At 48.4% G+C, this 18411-nt stretch overlaps 1 protein-coding gene across 1 annotated transcript in view; it reads left to right on the top strand.

Annotated features, from left to right (window-relative positions):
• The first annotated feature begins 3102 nt into the window (after positions 1 to 3102).
• ABLIM3 (actin binding LIM protein family member 3) overlaps positions 3103 to 18411 on the top strand; it is a 101771-nt gene continuing 86462 nt past the window's right edge. Inside the window, exons 1-2 of the transcript XR_012125246.1 lie at positions 3103 to 3319; positions 3410 to 3509. The gene's annotated coding sequence lies outside the window, so the exon portion shown is untranslated. The remainder of the gene's footprint in view (positions 3320 to 3409; positions 3510 to 18411) is intronic.

Below are 18411 nucleotides of genomic sequence, written 5' to 3' on the forward strand. Positions count from 1 at the left end.
GCGTCAGTAACTGACAGCAATGAGGAGGGCGGAGAGCTGGGAGGGGAGCTGCAGACGGGACCTGCCCAGGACAGGAAGTCAGGAGAGATGGGGGCGCTTCGAGAAGAGAGGCACCATGCGGGCTGCTCAGGCAGCAGCCGGGGCTAAGCTGTCCCCGCAGGTTTCCTCTTTACCCCTGAAGAAAGTGGAAAATCTGTGTCCCAAGGGTTTCCCACCTGGTTTTCCAACTACCAGGAGCATTTGCCTGTTTCCGAGTGAGACTTGTTTATCTCCATTCTGGAGCCTTAAAATTCAAAACAAACTTCCAAACAAAGGGACCCTCTGCTCTGTGGTCTTCAGCCTCATTCTCCTACAAGGACAGAGCCAAGATTCTACTTTCCTGATGACTTTCACAGCCAACTCCACCGAGCATCCCACCCCCAGCTTCCTTCTGCGTCTTTCCCGGCTGCCTCCAATTGTTGTGGACATCCTCATGGGGAAAGCTTTTTAAGCTTCTCTTAACCCCTTTCTTCCTATCTTTATAACTATGTAGGGAAAATAAGATTGTTTCTCCAACAGAAGCTATTTGGGGCTTTTAGAGGGGCCCAGTGGATTCTCCAAAGAGCTGAATTCATTAGTATCTAGCTGGATGTATTATCAGAAAGAACCCTAGATAGGAAGAACTGGTCAGTTAAATGATCTGTGGCTGAAAAATTCTGAGGCATATTTTCATGGCCACCACTGTACAGAAAAGCCCAACAGGTCTACCATAGGTAGAAATGACAGAACTGTCTGAGGGTAGCTGTTAAGTGAGGGATGGTACTAATAATTAGCATACATCAAGGCTTCATTTGCCAGGCTTTGCACTATTTCAGTACGCACAGTGATCCATGAGGGAGGCACCATATTGTGCTCATTTTATAGATGAAGAATTTGAGGCTCACAGAGGCTGAGTGCCTTGCCCAAGGTCCTGCAGCTAATGAGTGACAGAGCTGGGACTGAAAAAGCAGCCGGACTAGAAACCGGAAACAGTTCCTGGGCTCTTAACCAAACCACCACTGGGCTTGCCTACTTCATGCTTTGCTTAGTTAATTACTGTCTAACCCTCTCCCCAAATAAGATTTATGATCCCGGAGAGCAGGGTCCTTGCCTGTTCTGTCATATCTCCTGCAGACAGAAAAGGGCCTAACACAAAGTAGACACTCAATAAATAACTGCTGAATGAATGAATGAATGAACGAATGTGGTGTTTTATTTGACTGTTGTCCTATAACCTGAAAACTTCTGAACAATGAGGCTTCGGGTGATAACTATGTTCATTAAACAGTCCTGTTAATTGTACATATTTAACTTACCTGAACTTTCAGGGAAAAAAAAAATTTTTTTCCAAGCATTGGAGCCTAGCAAATTACCTGCGACTTGGGAACTGAATCCCAATCTGAAAACGTAGGGGATCTCTGAAGACATGTCTTGGGATCATTTTAATGCTTATTAATTACTTGCTCTGTTTTCAAACTGTTGTAGGCCTCTGCCTTTTCAGTAGCAGAGTGGTCTGTGAATCACCTAGGGTACTTGTGTGAAATGCAGAGCAAAGGAATCAGGAGCCTGGTGATCTGCATTTTGCCGATAGCTCAGGTTATTGATATACAGATGAAACCTTGAGGCCCACTGTGAGGATGTCAGGGTCACTCTCCCTCCATTGGAAACAAACCCTAATAAGCCATCAAAATATGTTTCAAATCCTTTGACCCTTCAATTTAATGATTTTTAAATCATTATCACATCTTGGGGTCATAATCCATATCAATTTATTTCACCCCATGTAAGGCAGGGCATTATATGTATCTAAAAGATGTTATTTCCCCAGTTTTAAGAGGGTGGCTATCATCCTTAGCCTGACATCCCAGACCCTGGTGCGCTGAGTCCCTCTCACAGGGACCAAGCTGGAAGTGAGAAGATGTGGTCCAGGTCTGCCTGAGATTCTGTGTGTCTGAGGGCAGGTAGTTCAGCCTCTCTGACACACTGTTTCCTTGGCTCTAAGTTGGGGTGTAGCGTTCATGGCTTTTTGATTCTACACATGGTATAACCAGAGTCATTCCATAGAGATGGGTCAGGTGGCCTCTCAGCCTTCTTTTTCTACACTCACAAGTCATGCTTCTGTGACCATGAATCAGGTTCAGAAGGTGACAGGGTAAGGAGGGGAATGTAAAGGATCCCACCCCACTCAAGTAATCATGACCAAAAAATCAGAATATAGGTTTCTATAGCACACACCTACGTGAACTAATTACAAAAATACTTTTGGACAGGTTAGTTGGCCACACAAAACTGGGTGAACGAGAGTGGTTGAGTCATGAGGCCACACACCTGCTGTTTGCCTCAGACCAGGAAGTGTTTCAAGGTGGAGGTTCCCAGACCTACTGCGAGGGCTGCACAGTATTACGTGCAGAAAGACCTAGGACATCCTGTCAAGTATTTGATGACAGCGACCATGTGCTGGGGGCTTTCATGGAGCTGACATTCTAGTGGGGAAGAGAGAAACAACTGTAGTAAATGGTCAGTGATAGAAGGTACACAGGGGGAGGTAAGCACGTAAGTTACGTGGCTGGGGGAACTCCTACTGGCTCGGCACAGACAGCGTGACCTGCTCAAGACCTGCGGACACCCCGCTGGTTTCAAGATTCCTGCAGCCACCCCTTATTCTGTCCTTCCTAACGATGCGTTCATCTTCCTGTCACCGTCTGGCGCTTAGACCCCAGCACGCGTGGAGGGAAGACTAGCACTCAAGCACCCTGTGTCGGTCCCGGGCCTCAGGGGTCCCTCCCTCGGCCCCAGCGGAGCCCAGGAGCCTCCCGCGAGCCCGGGCGGGGCGGGGCCCGGACACGCGCCGGCGCGTCCAGCAGGCGGCAGCAGCGAGCGGCCGCGCCCCCCGGCTGCCGCCCGCGAGCCCGCATCATGGGTGGCGACCTCTCCTGTTTCGCGTTGCTCGCCCTGCCATTCGGGACCCCAGGCGGGCACCGGGACTCATGAACTGGACGCAGGGGCCCGGGCGGGGCCCGCTGGCTCCCGACGCTGGCCGAGAGGTGGGTCCCGGGGCGGGTCGCGGCTCGCGGAGGCCGGGCGGGGACACGCCGCCCCGCCCTGCCTCCCCGAGGTCCACACCCCCTTCGGGCGCCGAGCCGCCGGGCTGGATAGTCCGGGGTGTGCGCGAGCAGCGCTGCCAGCCCCGCTCCCGCCCGGCACTCGGGGCCCAGGGGCAGCGGGGCCCGCGTGCCGCCGCCCCCTCCTCCGTGCTGCTCTCACCTGCGCCTGCCGGCCGGCCCACTCGCCTTCTAGGCCGGTAGCTACAGCCCAGACCGGGGGGCGACAGCAGAGGGGGCGAGCGCTTGCGGGGAGACAGCCGGCACTGGACTGCGTTTTCACCCCGCAGGTGATGAGTGAGGTCGAAATATCCGAAGATTTAAAAAGCCGCCGGGTCCTGCGTCCTGCATGAAAGGCTCGGGGCACAGGCGTCACCATGAGCGCAAGCAGTAAGTGGGTCGCCCTCTCCTTCGCCGCGGGAGCAGGGCGGGGGCGGGGGGCGGAGGAGCCTGCGCTGGGGCGGACGCATGAACCTCAGACTCCGGTCCTTTCCCTGCTCCCTGGAAGAGGGCGATGGGTCCGGTTTTTAATGATAATTTTGCTAGTGTTTCATCAGCAGCGACACTTGCCTCTGCAAGGAAGGCTGCTCTCTCCTTGTACGATGCCTCCGAAGGCCTAGGAAGCAGGAACGTGGCCATTGTCTAACTGGGGGGGCTCTAAGGAGCCCTCCCGCACGAGGCTGGCAGCCTTGGACGGCCTGACCTGTCTCAGGGCTGGGAGGAGCAGCGAGGCTGGCCCGCCGCCGGTGGGTGAATGGATGTGGGCAGGCGGTGGGACGGGAATGAGCGGTCTGATAAACAGATCACCATCGAGAAGCTGCCTTCGGGTCTAGAGATCGTGAGACATCCCGCTCTCGTGTGCCTGCAGCCCCATGGGCCTGGGGTTGGTTTCTCTACACACCTGCAGGCTGTTGAGCCATCCCAGGAAGGAGAGAAAATGGACAAGCGCTTTTGCCAAGGTCTCTAACATGCCAGAGGCAACAGCTGCTTTGCAGAGCCAGGACCAGACATTCTGCGGCTGGGCTGGGCCTCAGATGTTAAAAAATGCACTCAGAAGCACAAGGAGGCCCAATCCCTCAATATGGTCCCTTTGACCACGGGTACCCGCTGGGGCACGCAGCCTGGGTATCCTCCTGGAGGGTGGGGTCTGCGTTCAAGTCCTCCCTCCTGCCCCCTCCTCGGCTTAGCTTGTCTAGGTCATTCTAGCCCCAGGCAGGGTTGTTGAACCAGAGGACCCTCAAGAACAGTCACTTCTCTGGGTCTGTGACTTCTCCAGGAGTCTCCTCTCTGGACCCCAGATTGCACATCTGTAAAATGAGAGAGGTTGAATTAGAGACTTTTCTTATCTAAGAATCTGCAAGTTCTTCTAAAAAAGCTAGCACTGAGCAGCAACGCCAGAAAAACCAGTACCTTCTGAGGCTGTGTCCTGACCCCCCCACTCCATTTCAAGGCTGTGGGCATGGAGGGGAGGAAAACAAAGCCAAAGGCCCTGAGATGGAAGCGGGATATCTTTATCTACCATATGTTTGCAGGACTCCTCTCTCTGCTGCCTTCCTTCGTATATTACATAGCTGTGCTGAGCTAGGGACTGTGGCCGAAGTCCCTCTCCTTGTAGCTCGAGAATTTCGTCTCTTGGTTTTGACAGTCGGGAACGGTGCTTTGGCTTCACACCAGGCTCAGAAAAAGAGCAAAATTCTGTAGACCTGATCACCTAGTGAGCCACATGTTTGCATCTGCCTGCTTTCAGACAAGCAAAGATGTGAACTACCTGTTATTTCTCACTATCTTTATGGGGGGGGGATGTATTTAGATAAAAAAATATATATATTCCCGCTAAATGATAGAAGAGAAAGATGGCTCATTTATTCTGTAAAAGCTCTGAGGAATAAGGTAACAAGCAGTGAACCCTGCCTTTTCTGTCTGGAATCATAAGGAACTCTTGTGCCATTAGTAGCACTGAGTATTCCTGAGAGAAAAACAGAGATTTTACTTTTTTTTTCTTTTTAAATTAATAACAACCAATAGGGGTGAATACTGCAGAAGACAAAGACACGCAAAAATGCCATCCCAGCTGCATATGCTTTGTCTAATTAGGGAGAGTGTGCTTACCTTCCAGGAGTGGTGGAAAATAAACAGAGTAGGATGATGTGGACAGCCTTGGGGTCCCCATAAGAGAAACTGCTTCTCTGCGGACTGCCCTGGAGAACACTGGAGAAACCCAGGCTCAGGGCTCAGGGGCTGGGCTCAATCACCATTGAGGTGCCTCCCAACTCTGAGAGGCTGCAAGCGGAGAGAGTGGAAATCAGACCTCACACGAGTGAAGGCGTTCCTGGGCATAAGGTCACAAGGACAGGGTGTTCGCAGGAGACCCATGGGGTGACCTGATCTAGGCAAATGCGCTCTCCTCTTTAAGATGTGAGATTCCTAACTTAATCCTCAGGCCCGAAAGTGGACCTAAGAGAAACTCTTACTCATTTTTCCTTTCACTTCCATTTACTGGGTCCTCTGTCCCCACCAGCCACCCTGGGATCTCCCCGAGTCCTCACATCCAACCTGTAAGATGGCATCACCACTCCAGTGTTTCAGGTGCAGCGTTGTAGCTGATGTTCACTCCTTCAAGTCATGCAGTCAGTGGCTGGATCAGGAAAAGCACCTGCATGGGTAGCATTTTTGACAGTGTACCATGCCTAACCAGTGGTTCAGGTGTCATTGTTGAGTGGGGGCCAAGCAGGAGCTTGTTAGGAAGTGCTGACTGCTTCACCTGGAGAGGAGCGCAGGCTGTGGTCTGGGGGCTGCGTGGGAGCTGATGGGCTCGGGCTCCCCGAGCATGTGGCCCAGGCCTCTCACCCTTCTTTTACCCTCACCAGCTCTGTGCTCTTCAGCGTCCTTGCCCCTCTGCAAGATGGGAGTGATGAGACCCAGCTCGGTGTGGGATGGAATCAGTGCTAATGAGCGTGGGAAGTGCAGAGTGGGGCACCTGGGCTGCACCTGGGTCGGGGGAGGTGCTCCGGCTGCCGTGGTCACTGCAGTGGTCTCTGTGGCTTTGTCATTGTTGACTTTATGATATGAACGAGTAAGTCACTCACCCTTTTGGATGTCACATTTTCGTCATAAATGGAGAATAGCAGAAGTGTGATTTTGAGGATTAAATGAGATTATAAGAAAACTGTAAGCATATTGTAAATTGTGTTAACTGGAAACACATGTCTCAGATGGCAAAAATGGGAATGTTCAATCAGCGACTCATAAGTGTGCATTTTAATGTCATCAGAATCCTTTCTTTTGAAATCCAGCTGAGCTTTGATATACCACAAAGCAGGAATTTGAGGGAAAGGAGTAATTTTGGAGATGATGGAGTGCCTGGTGGTACAGAGCTGGGCAGAATGCAACAGGTGGGGTGTGGCCCTCGGGGCCAGTAAGGGACGGGGAGGGGCACTCGAGGCGAGAGCGTGACCAGAGGTGTGGACTGGACGCCAAGGCCCCCTGAGCCGACGCTGAGCTCACACACCTGGACCTCAGGGTTCTGCGGAAAGGAAGGACTTCTGCGGGGTGGGTCTGCTGTCCAGCCTTTCCTTCTCCCTGCATATGTTCCCAGCCATCTGTCCCCTGTCTCCCATTTCCATGTGGACCCCAGGAGTTCCCAAGCCCCCAGGTCCAAAGTCCAGAGAGACTGAGTTGACCCCAGGGTGCGAGAGGCCCCAAACATGAGATGCTGCGCTTCTCGCTTGGGTCAGAACGCCCAGAGTTCCTGAAAGCTCCGGCTTTCCTGGGCACAGAACATAACACAGCCTCATCCTCCAGGTTGGGCACACACATATCATTGCCAAGAGCCATTCTCCCTCATTTCATCAGCTTCTACCCGCCTCGTTCCCCTTCCTTGGACTCTATTGTGGATCGGCATGCCAGCAAGTTCCTTTTTTAGAGTGGACTTTGCTTTGCTGAATAGAGCATGAGGGATCCTATAACTCCTGCCAGGTGTCACAAGATAAGCAGATGCCATCCTGGGGCAATGAGAACCTGAGCTCTGGGGTATGCATTCCCAAGGCCAAATGCAAGTCTGTGGTGTACTCTCTCTGCGACCTTGGACAGCATCGATCACATCTGTGAGCCTGAATTGTGTCATGTATAGAGTGTGAGTAGTAATGCCAGTGTTCAGGGCTGTTGTGAGGATTCTGTGAGAAACTCTCTGGCATTGGGTCACAGGGAACGGAGTTGAATCTGAGGTTGAGCTGGCCTCCGAGGAGCAAAGTTTTGGAATGATGGTGTCATAAGAGCCAGACCCTCTGGTTGAAAGCTGTACAGCAGCCGGCGCGGGGTCCTGTGCATACCACGAGCGGACGGGACAGGAAGCCAGGCTCCTGGGCGAGAGGCCGGTACCCTGGTTCAGCAAAGGCCTGAGGGCCAGGATTTTGGTGGCTTAGGAACATAAATGAGGGGAGATACTCTTTAGAAAATGAAATCTGCATGGCCTAGCACCTGATGGGTTATAGAGTGAGGAGAAGGGGAGTCTCCCAGTCAAGGTCCTGGCTGGGAACAGATGGGCCGTTGGAGGGGAGCTAAGCAGGAGGAGACATCACAAGTGTGTGTGAAGAGCACAGAGAAACACACACGTAAGAACAGCCCAGTAATGGGAGGCAGCAGCAGCCCACTGCCACCACAACTGCCCCCAGTCATGGGGGCGGGGGGGCAAAGGAAAAGGACCCAGAGACCCATGGGGCTGTGGATGAGGGCTGCCTCGCAGGAGCTGTGGCCACCAGGGCCACCAAACCCTTCCCTCCCCCTTCCCTCCCTGGGGCCTCATACCACGCTCCCCATTGGCCCTATCCAACCAGGGGCCAGGGAGCCAGAGAGGTAGTCGGGGGCCCTTAATATTCAGCCTTTCAGGGTACAGTCAGGGTAGAGAAGGCAGCAAAGTGGGTCTAGAAAGCAGGGGAGTTCAGAATGGAAGGCAACCAGCACCAGGAGCAATATGGCTTTCCTCTGCTAATGTCACTGCCCAGGTCAGGAACTCTTAAGAATTCTCAAAAAAAAGGATCCTTGACAAACACAAACACAGTGGGATACCTTCTAAAGAAATCCAGATTTGCAAAACAGATGATTTTATACTTCATAAGGATAGAGATTTTTTAAAAAACAGTACTTTCCAAGTGAATGAAGCAGTTGTTGACAAATGATTGCTTGAGGCTAAGGGGTGTTAGAGGCATAAAGTAAGGAACAATTTTAAAGCCATCCAAAATGAATATAGTACATCTTGGAAAATCACAATGTGATTTCAAGAGCCCTTGTATTGCATAAAGGAAGTGATATCAATTTTAAACTCGAACTTTCCTATCCGGCAAAAAGCTTTATCTTACTGTGGTAACATCTGCTATGGTGAATGGTCAACCACTGGCTGGTACCAGCACTGGTCAGATACCATTGTAAAAGGACAGAAAACAACCAGAAATGTGTAAGCACCTTTGACTTTTTGAGTGTTTCACCAGTTAAGTTCTCCAGTCCTCCTTAAGGATACAGACTGGAACTACATAGCTGAATTCAAATTCCAGGCCTGTCCTTACTTGCTGTGTGTCCTTGGGCAAGTCACTTGCCTTCTCTATCCCTCAGTTCCCCTTCTAATAATCACAGCAGGTATAATAATACTTCTTCTCTCATAGACTTGTTATAAAGAATAAATAAGTTAATAGTCAAGAGTTTCTTAAAACAGTGCCTGGCATATAGCAAGCATTTATAAAACAAATAATAGTAGTATGTATTAGTTTGCTAGAGCTGCTATAACCAAGTACCTCAAAGTGGGTGCTTTAAACAACAGGAATGTGTTGTCTCACAGTTCTGGGGGCTAAAGTCCAAAACAGGGTGTCAGCAGGATTGGTTCCTTCTGAGGCTGTGGGGAAACTCTGCTCCGTCCTCTCTCCTTGGCTGTGGATGGCCGTCTTCTCCCGTCTTCTCCCTGGATTCTCTTCGTACTGTCTTCCCTTTCTGTGTATGTCTGTGTCCGAATTTCCCCTTTGGCTAAGATGCCAGGCATGCTGGATCAGGACCCACCCTAATGACCTCATCTGAACTTGCCTACCTCTTGGAAGACCGTGTCTCCAAATAAGGTCACATTCTGGGGTCCTGGGGGATCAGGACTCTGACACATGAATTCATCCAGTAACAGTATTTTTTGAGTAAATGACTCCTCAAGGAGAAGATTTCTCTGTGGGTTGGTTTCCCCTGAATATTAGGCACATCCCAGGGCCAGTGTAGGGTGCTCATAGTTGATTATTAAACATGAGCGTCACCAAGGTTATCTGCCTAGTCTTAATGTTTAAACCGTAATTTACCATCTCTGACCAACGGAGATGGAGCCTCTTCCTGAGAACCTAAAGGTCCCTGAACGGGGGACTGTGGTGGCTTATTATTCCACAGTCTGTCTGTCTGCAGAAAACACACCTCCCAGCCACCCCCTATCAGGTCATTATGCACAACTGTAGCATTTCAGTGGTGCAACAGAATTTACAGACCTGGCATCGGTTTTCATTCTGCCTGGTTCCCAGGAATGTCCAACGTGGGGAATAAGAGTGGGACTGCTCTTTTGTTCACTCAGCAAATATTTACAGATCACCAACTCTGCACCAGGTGTGATGCTGGGGACATAGCAGTAAATAGAACAGACGTGGCCCTTGCCACTGTGGGTCATACAGGCCTGGCCAGTGGGCCAGCTGGAGTCCAGCATGATGCAACGTGTTTCATTTGCCCTATACCATGTTTTCAGTGAGTTAAAATTATGTGCCAACATTGGGAAACTGGGAAATCAAAACTGGGATTTCAAGCTTCTCTTTAAAAAAAAAATTAATAAATGGGTAGATCTTGCATCCCTGCTTCTACATCCCTACTGGCAAAAGTCAGTAGAATTGCCTGATTGCAGTGGGTCTGCTTTCACTGATCCCTGGTATGCCACAGTGGCCACTACTTCCTAGTAAATTGCACGAGAAAGCTTAATCTTTTTATTACCCCCACCATAGGCATTTTAATTTGTAAATCCCAGTCTAGAAGATGATCCGTCTGACATCAAACTTGGGGAAGTGTATTTTCACCCAGAGATGTGGAAACTGCAGCGTATCTGCTATTATGGAAGCAAGTCCTGTTCAGTTAACCACTGATTAACACTGCCATGCTTTTAAAGTCGTCTTGAGTAAGCAAAACCCTACTCACTATTTCCCAAGCTGACCCATTCCCAGAAGAGTGATATCATATCCTGTTGGATAGAGTTGGGCAAACATGTCCTGCCCCCCATCTCCTGGAGGTCAACTTTGTTTCCAGGGAAATCTAGTAGAAGGCAGTGGGGCACAGACCAAAGGGAGGCAATTCCAGATAACCAATCCCAGCTCTGGGTACCTTTTCCAGCCCAAAGAAAGGTCCTGTGGGATACTGAACTGTTTCAGAGATTGTTCTGACATATGGGACATGCCTGGTGCATTTGAAGACATCTTGTCAATGGCATGTGCTCTGTAATAATGTCAGTTATTATACCTACCCAGCTAAGGTGTGATTGCCAAAAGGCCACACAGTGACCACATATAGCTACTCAAGAACTCTCGTCATCATTATGGAGTTCTTCTGCTTGAGAAAGGAAGGTGAGAAAGTGGATAATGCCAACATAATATCTCCACAGTCGAGAGCAGATTTTTCTTCATTCCTCTGGAAGAAATATGGGTAGCAAATCATTCATGGAAAGTAAAGCACAGTGCCTGGCACACAGTAAGTACTCAAAACATATTTGATGAATTATTTCATTAATGACACACCTGCTCTCTTTTTCTTTATGATAAAGATCTCTCTCCTAAGCCCTACATTATCTTTCTGACCATCTTCTAAGTCCTCCATGTGGACATTCCAAGTCACATCAAATTCAATCTGAAATTTAATAAACTTATTCTCTTTGAAAGAAAAAGAAACTGCTTCAATTCTATGATTGCAGTTGATTGCCAGAGCCTACATCTACCCATTTAGGAGAGTTAGTACTTAGAAAGTAGCCCTCGCCCACATTTCCCTTGACTTGACTCCCCTATGTTCAGTCCATGCACACACCTGCTCACCCCTACCTCCCAAGCATGACTTGAACCCTCTCCTCAACCACCTTCACTTCCCAATGTCTGTGATACCAGGCATGGCAGTTCTGGAGTAAAAGGTGGGGCAGGGGCGAGTTGATTTCAAGCTCAGTAGGAGGCAGGGAGCAAAGTGGGCTGCTGGACAACGTGACTCCAGGCTGCACGGACAGGAGGTCGTAGCATCCCTCTGCAGAGCCCTGATTAGGCCGTGTCTAAAGCACTGCATTCAGCGTGGACAGTGACCAACTGGAGCCTGCTCAGAAAGAGTGGCCACAGAGGAGGAAGGGCTTGAAACTTGCTGGGAAGAGGCCACGGAAGGAGCAGTCGGGAGACATTAGAGTCAGCCCTACATGTTGGTTCTTTGTACCCCAGAGAGTGTGGACAACCCCTGATGATGTCACACAATAGGCTCGTTTGTGCCCCACACCCCAGAAGCCTCTAGCGTCTTTCCTAAGTGTTTCCCCAGCCAGACAAGGAGCCCGGCCAGGCTGCTCTTCACTGTCCCGTTTCTCCCAGGCAGTGGCTACTGCTGTGGTTGTTCCTGCATCAGCCCCACCCCCACTCCTGGCAGAATTCCACTCCGCTGCCTGTATCTTTTCCAAAGCTTCTTCCTCCCATCTGCTTAATTTTGTGCAAAGCACAGGTCTTTCTCCATGGGCTGTTATCTCTTGCCCTCACCAGCACCAGCAGGGCCAATGAAACGACTGCTTTGCAATAGTCTAATGACACAGTTGATCTATTTTTAGCACCTGAGGCACACTCTCCCAAGTGCCAATCTTCCTGCAGCAGGCTGCTCTCAGCGTGCAGGAGCAGGGGCAACCCGCGGTCTGTTCCTGCTTTTGCGATCTGGGGAAACAGCCCAGGGATCTGGATCTGCCTGTCCAAGGACTATCTAAGGCAACCGAAAAATCAGGTATTTTCACAGTCAGCATGAACTGTTCTGGAAGGAGAACTGCGTGAGATGCTGGGATTACATGGCACAGGAACTTCCAGTGATCATGAATCCCTCTTTCAAAGGGCAGAGACAGAGCCTGGCCCATCACATGTAGGGAAGAGGGACCTGGGCATTTCAGGAGCAGAGAGAAACCCAGCCCCCATCGGAGACTTTATAGCCTCTGACCAATTCTTTTCCTTCTCCTCCTAATCAAGAGACATTCTTTTTCAACTATAGCCTTCTGAGTGTAGTGTCTTACACAGATAATTTATTTAGTCCTTGCGACAATGCCAGCAGGGCCTTCTGCCTTCTGTATCTGAGGAAGGTCCCCCACATTTTGCTGGCTCTCGCCATCCTCCCCACAACTTACCACAGCCAGGAATTGTTTTATCCATTAGCAGGTTTACTTTGTTTCAGTCTCTTGTCCCCTTCTGGCTGTAAGTCACAGGATGGCTATGTGACAGACCTACCTGTTTTGCTCACTGCCAAGTCCTCTGAACTCATTGCAGCACTTGACAGTGATGGATAGCTGACAGTTCATGTTTGCTGAGCATTTAGTGTGTGCCAGGCACAGTGCTGAGCCCTCCACAAACATAAAGTCACTTAACCCTCATGGAGTATCACAAGGTAGCTACTACTATTAACCTCATTTTACGGAGGAAGCAACTGAGGCTAAGCAAAGAGGTCATTGCCCCCAAATCTCACAGTTAATAGGCCATGAAGCCTTGAATGGAGAGTCAAATAGATGAGTTTAAGGAGGAATATTTGATGCCCCCATTTTGCATAAAAGGGAAATGAGGTTCAGAGGTGAAGTGGCAGGAGTTCGGACGCGGTGGAGCCGGGGTTTGAAGCCATGTCCGTCTGACCCTGAGGCCTCCTCGTACTCCCTCCTGCCTCCCTTCTTCACTGTCCCCCCCATTGTACTGTGATGACGGTCACAGGGACAGTGAGGGTTGGCGTGGCTGGTTGTGCTCTCCTCTTGGATGTCCCAGAACTGCTGTCCTATTCACTGGGTGTGGTGACATGCCAGGTGCTGTGGGATCAGAGACGCATGGAACAGAGATAGGTGAACGTGAGTATGTGTGACCGAAATACAAAGGAAATCATCACTGGTGTTGAGAGAAGAGGAAGGGGTGGGGAGGAAGCCGGGCCTCATTCTTTGGGGAGTCCTGGGGAACGCTGTGGAGAAGACCTTGAGAAGTGGGTAACACTTATGTGAAGGAGAAGGGAAGGAAGGGGTGTCCCACGTGGGCTTTTTCATTCATTCTCTCAGGCAGGCATTCCAAATCCCTTGTTGGCACAACTTCTGCCTCCTGGTCCTTTGCCTTGGGTGGAGGGTGAAATAAACAGAGGGCTTCTGGAAATGCCAGGAAGTCCAGTTTGTCTTCATAGAGTATGAGTAGGTGGACAGTGAGGAAAAAAGGCTGGCAAGTTGGTGAGGATCATATCTTTGAGAGTTTGAAATGCTAGGCTCGCTAGTATCTGTTATAGTCGATGACCAACGAGGAGCCACAGAGGTTTTGAACCGAGCAGTGACCAGACCAGAGCTGTGCATTATTTAGGACCGTCTCCCTGGCAGCACATACTTGGTGGATTGGAGTGCCCAGGGGCAGTGGGGGCAGGCTGAGCACGGCAGTGCTGGTGTGAGTGGGTGAGAGGGGAAGGTGCAGCGGGCAGAGGATGGTGGTGCTCCGGTGGACTGACAGGGGTTGCTGTCAGCATTACTGTTCATGGGACAGGTGGACCTATCATCTGATTCTGATTTCTGGAGCTATGTGCACGCTGATACTTTGAAAACTAGGTTACAGACCGAATCAAGACACCTTGATAGTGTGTTTGATAGGCACTTGAGCTGTGGAGCCAGGCTGCCTGGGCTCCCGTTCCAGCTCTGCCACTTGTTGGCTGTGCAGCCTTTCATGACTTACTTTATCCCAAACCTGCAGTTTCCTCTCAACTTGGGAATATTAGGGGAGCATTTGGTGAGGGAACAGATGTAAGAGCCCTAGCATAGTGCCTGGCACATGGAAAACACTCAATAATGATTAGTAGTGCTAAAGTAATGAAATATATTTGAGTGTGTTGGGAAAACCCCCTTTAAATACGCTAATTCATCAACACATGGTATTGTTAAGATACAGTCACGTTTTGATCATTCCACTGGAAGGGGAGCACAGAGGTATGTATTGATAACCCAGGACTTTGGTTCAGCTCATGTTTAAGGAGTGTTTTGTTATATGACAGACTTTAGTCTAAACTTCCCATGTGTTGTCTTTTTTGATCCTAGGCATGAGTCAGAGGTGAAATTAATGATTTAGTAAACAATCCTATTGAGCAGGGAACATGTCATACAAGACCAGGGCTTGGCAAACTTTTTCTGTGAAATACCAGGTAGTAACTACCTGGGGTTTTTTAGGTTGTATAGGCTTATAGGTTGGGTTTGGGTTGTATAGATTTCATCCTCTATGGCTGTATGAAAGCAGCCCTAGACAGTGTCTAATCAAATGGATGAGGCTGTGGGCCTGTCCAAATTTCTTTTAAAGGTAAAAGTAGAGCGTGATTTGGCCCATGGGCTACGGTTTGTTGGCTCCTATGCTAAATGGCTTTGGAGGTCTCTTCCAACTTGACACTGCAATCCAAAATGATGACACAGAAACACCTAATCTTTCTTACTTCATCTTTCTAATGACAAGGGTGGTTCACATCATATATAATAGAAAAGATGCATTGGGAAGATAGACTCAGAAAGGATTGTACAAATCTCTGTTCCTTGTGTTGCCCTCATATTCAGCACATCCCATAATTCACTCTCTGATATTATATGACTCTTCTCAAGTGGCCACTAAACACCAGGCTGCACAGGCTGCCCTGGGATCTGTTCGGCAGACAGCTCTTTAGCTGCAGAGGGCGATACTCAAGCCAGAGCAGTATTCCATGCCAGTGCTTCAGTGTCCAGAGCAAAGTCCCCTCCTGCCTTGCTTCCCATTCCCATTGCCTGCACAAAGCCCACACTCTCTGGTAATGAACTGCAGCAGACAAATGGTCTGTCCTGCGTGTTTTCTCATCCCTCCTTCTGCTGATTTGCAAGAAATTTATGCCAATTCTATGCAGTCCTGATGGGGTGTCAGTTGTGGGCGGGGATTGCATCTCCAGGGGGTGGCACTAAACTAGCCAACCAGAGTTTCCCATCTGCCTTCGCCACAAGGATTTATCAGTGAACATTAGACCCAAAAGAAGCCAATTAGAGTATTCCCTGAAATTGGATAAGAAGATACTGGGGAGGAGAAGTAGTCATTCCATTGAGTTGGCTGAGCTGAGGAGATGAGAGTCTGGGGATACCAGTGGCTGTTCTTGTCTAAAAATTAGACAAAGTCATAGCTCTGACCATATAGTAAAGCCCCTGAATCTGGCCGGACCCCACACCAGAGCCCACCTGCCACACCCTAGCCTCAGACCTCCTAATTGTAAGATCCGACAAGTTCTCTTTTTGCTTAAACTAGTTTCAGTTGGGTTTCTGTAAATTACAAGGGAAAGGATCCTAACTAAGCCTTTTTTTAAACCATTCTTCTCATTGACAGCTACCTCTAAAATTACCCCCATTTATCAAAATCCTAGCTATCTTCAGACCAAAAAGACAAGTGATTTTATTCTGTCTTCTGAAGTCCCCAGCCCTTGGTTCAAAGCATTCTTATGGTTATGGGCCATCTGCTATAAGTCAACGTGTTTGCTCATGTGCATTTCCTGACACTCCTCTTAGATTACCAGCACCTCGAGGGCCGAGCCGTGTGTCAGCATGGTCTAGTGCAAGCCACAGGCCACTGGGGAGTCAGAGAATTATTGCTAGAGCTTACAAATCCTTGTGTGCACCTCAAATGCCTACGTGATATTCTGTCAAATGTATTAGAGAAAATTCTATATGGCACAAAGCCACCACAACTATTACTGAATGTAATACTAATAAAGAGAGGCTAACAAGTATTTCTGACATTAAAAAGGAGTTCTCAAATGTATATATACAGATCTGTATATATCTGTGGTTACATAGATATATACATATGTAAAAAAATTTGAGCTCTGCGCTCAAGATTTGTGCATTTGACTCTATGCAAGTTAAGCCACAATAAAAAGTAAAAACCAAAAAATAAAGGACTCCTCATACTTGGCAAGCCTGTCCATCACTGATCAATACACAAAATTTAATTTGAGATAGAGCAAATGACCTCGAAGATCTCTTTCAACTTGACATTCAAGTCCAAAATGATGACACAGAAACACCTTATCTTTCTTATTTAATTCATCTTTCTAATGATAGTGGGGTGGTATTCACTTCAAATATGATAGAAAAGATGCATTGGAAAGACAGACACAGAAATCCTAGACCTAAGTAGACCAGAAGCTGAAGCTGTACAGCTTCTAGAAGAAAGTGCAGGAGAGTGTCTCATGACATTGAGGAAGGCAGTGACTTCTTAGAATGCTAAAAGCAGCAAAAACGGGCAAGAAAATTCTGACAGACCCTTCACAAAAAACATATACAGATGGTCTATAAACACACAAAAAGTGCTCAACATCGTTAGTCATCAGGGAAATGCAAATTAAAACCACCCAAGTACACCCACCAAAACAGCTAAAATTCCTCATGCTCTGTTGGTGGGAATGTAAAATGGTACAACTTGGGAGAACTGTAAGGTTCATCAAGACTCAACATACAGCTACCTATGACCCAGCAACTCCACTCCTAGATATGTACCCGTGAGAGATGAAAACACAAAAAAAGGTTTGTACGAGAATGCTCCTGGCAGCTTAGTTCACAGTATCTCCAAACTGGAAACAACCCAGATGTTCATCTGTGGACAAAAGGATAAACCAGTTGTTTAAACATTTAACAAACGTAATTTGTTAAGCCAGTTATACTTAATGCAGTGGAATACTACTCAGCAAAAAAAAAACCCAACTATTGACACATGCTGTAGCATGAATGAATCACAAAAGAATGCTGAGCTGAAGAAGCCAGACATCAAAGAGAACATGCTGTATGATTCCATTATAGGAAGTTCAAGAACTGGCAAATTAATCTGTATTGATGGAAATCATAGCAGAGCTTACCTCTGCTTGGGGGAAGGAGTGATTGATTGCAACAGGTTGCCGTGAATTTTCTGGCGTGATGGGCATGTACCGTTATCTTGATTGTTGAGATGTTGTTTACATGGGTTTATATATTTGCCAAAATGCATAGTGTTTAAGATATGTATACTTCATTATTTGTAAGTTATACTATATAAATTATACCACATATGTATATATGAAATATATGTGTGTGTGTGTGTGTGTGTGCGCGTGCGTGCATGTATATATAAGAAAAAGAGAAACCATTTAACTGATTCCTAGGCTTGGAAATAGAAGAACTGAGTCCAAATCTCAGCTCTCCTAAAAACTCTGACACCCTCTAGTGCCCTCATCAATTCAAGGGGCCCATCCTATGAGCCTTCCTCGCCTCAAAGAGCTGTTTCAACTATAATAACACCTGGACCTGGAAAAGGGCTTGGTAGAACTTTAACATTTTGAGAGCCTTCTCTCCAACTCATTTTGTGCAGGTCTGTCCCTGACCCTGACGTTGCAGCTACACTGGGGACCTTGAGCTCACCACGTGCCTTCAACCCCAGGGTCCTTGCACAGGCTGTTTCTACACCTACCTCATTGTTCTTCTCCTCATCTTCCATGGCTAGCTTCCTCTCACCCTCGCAATCTCGGCCGAAATGTTTGTCTTCAGTGCCTGTCCCCACCCCTTATTCGTTTCCTTCATTCCACTTGTCACATTTTATAATGATTGATTGATTGATTGATTCATTCATTCATTCATTCAATTTATTTCCTGTGTGTCTTTCCAATGGAATTGTGAACTCCCAAAGGGTGGGAAACATGCTGGTTTTATTAATCTGTGTATCCCCAGCCCTCAGCACATAGAAATTACCCAATAAATATTGCCAGGTGAATAACTGCCCCAACAAACAGGAACTTTAGCGTGTGGACTGTAGAACCTGCCTGTGCTGACTCAGGACTCTCTGCTTTGAGCCATTTCTTCCCTGGGGCTTGGTGGGTGCCAGAAAAGTGACACCAGGATAATGCTAGTGTCACTGTAGCATGCTTGCTCAGGAAAGCTTTTTGTGTCAAGGTACTCAAGGAAACGTCAGGACATCTTGTCCTTGGAAGGGCACTTTCTAGTCATGGCTATGCTTTGCGGCCCCTCTGTTGGACTGTAACACAGGGGTTCTGC

This window comes from Manis javanica, chromosome 14 (genome assembly GCF_040802235.1).
Source record: "Manis javanica isolate MJ-LG chromosome 14, MJ_LKY, whole genome shotgun sequence".
NCBI classification, from domain to species: Eukaryota; Metazoa; Chordata; class Mammalia; order Pholidota; family Manidae; genus Manis; species Manis javanica.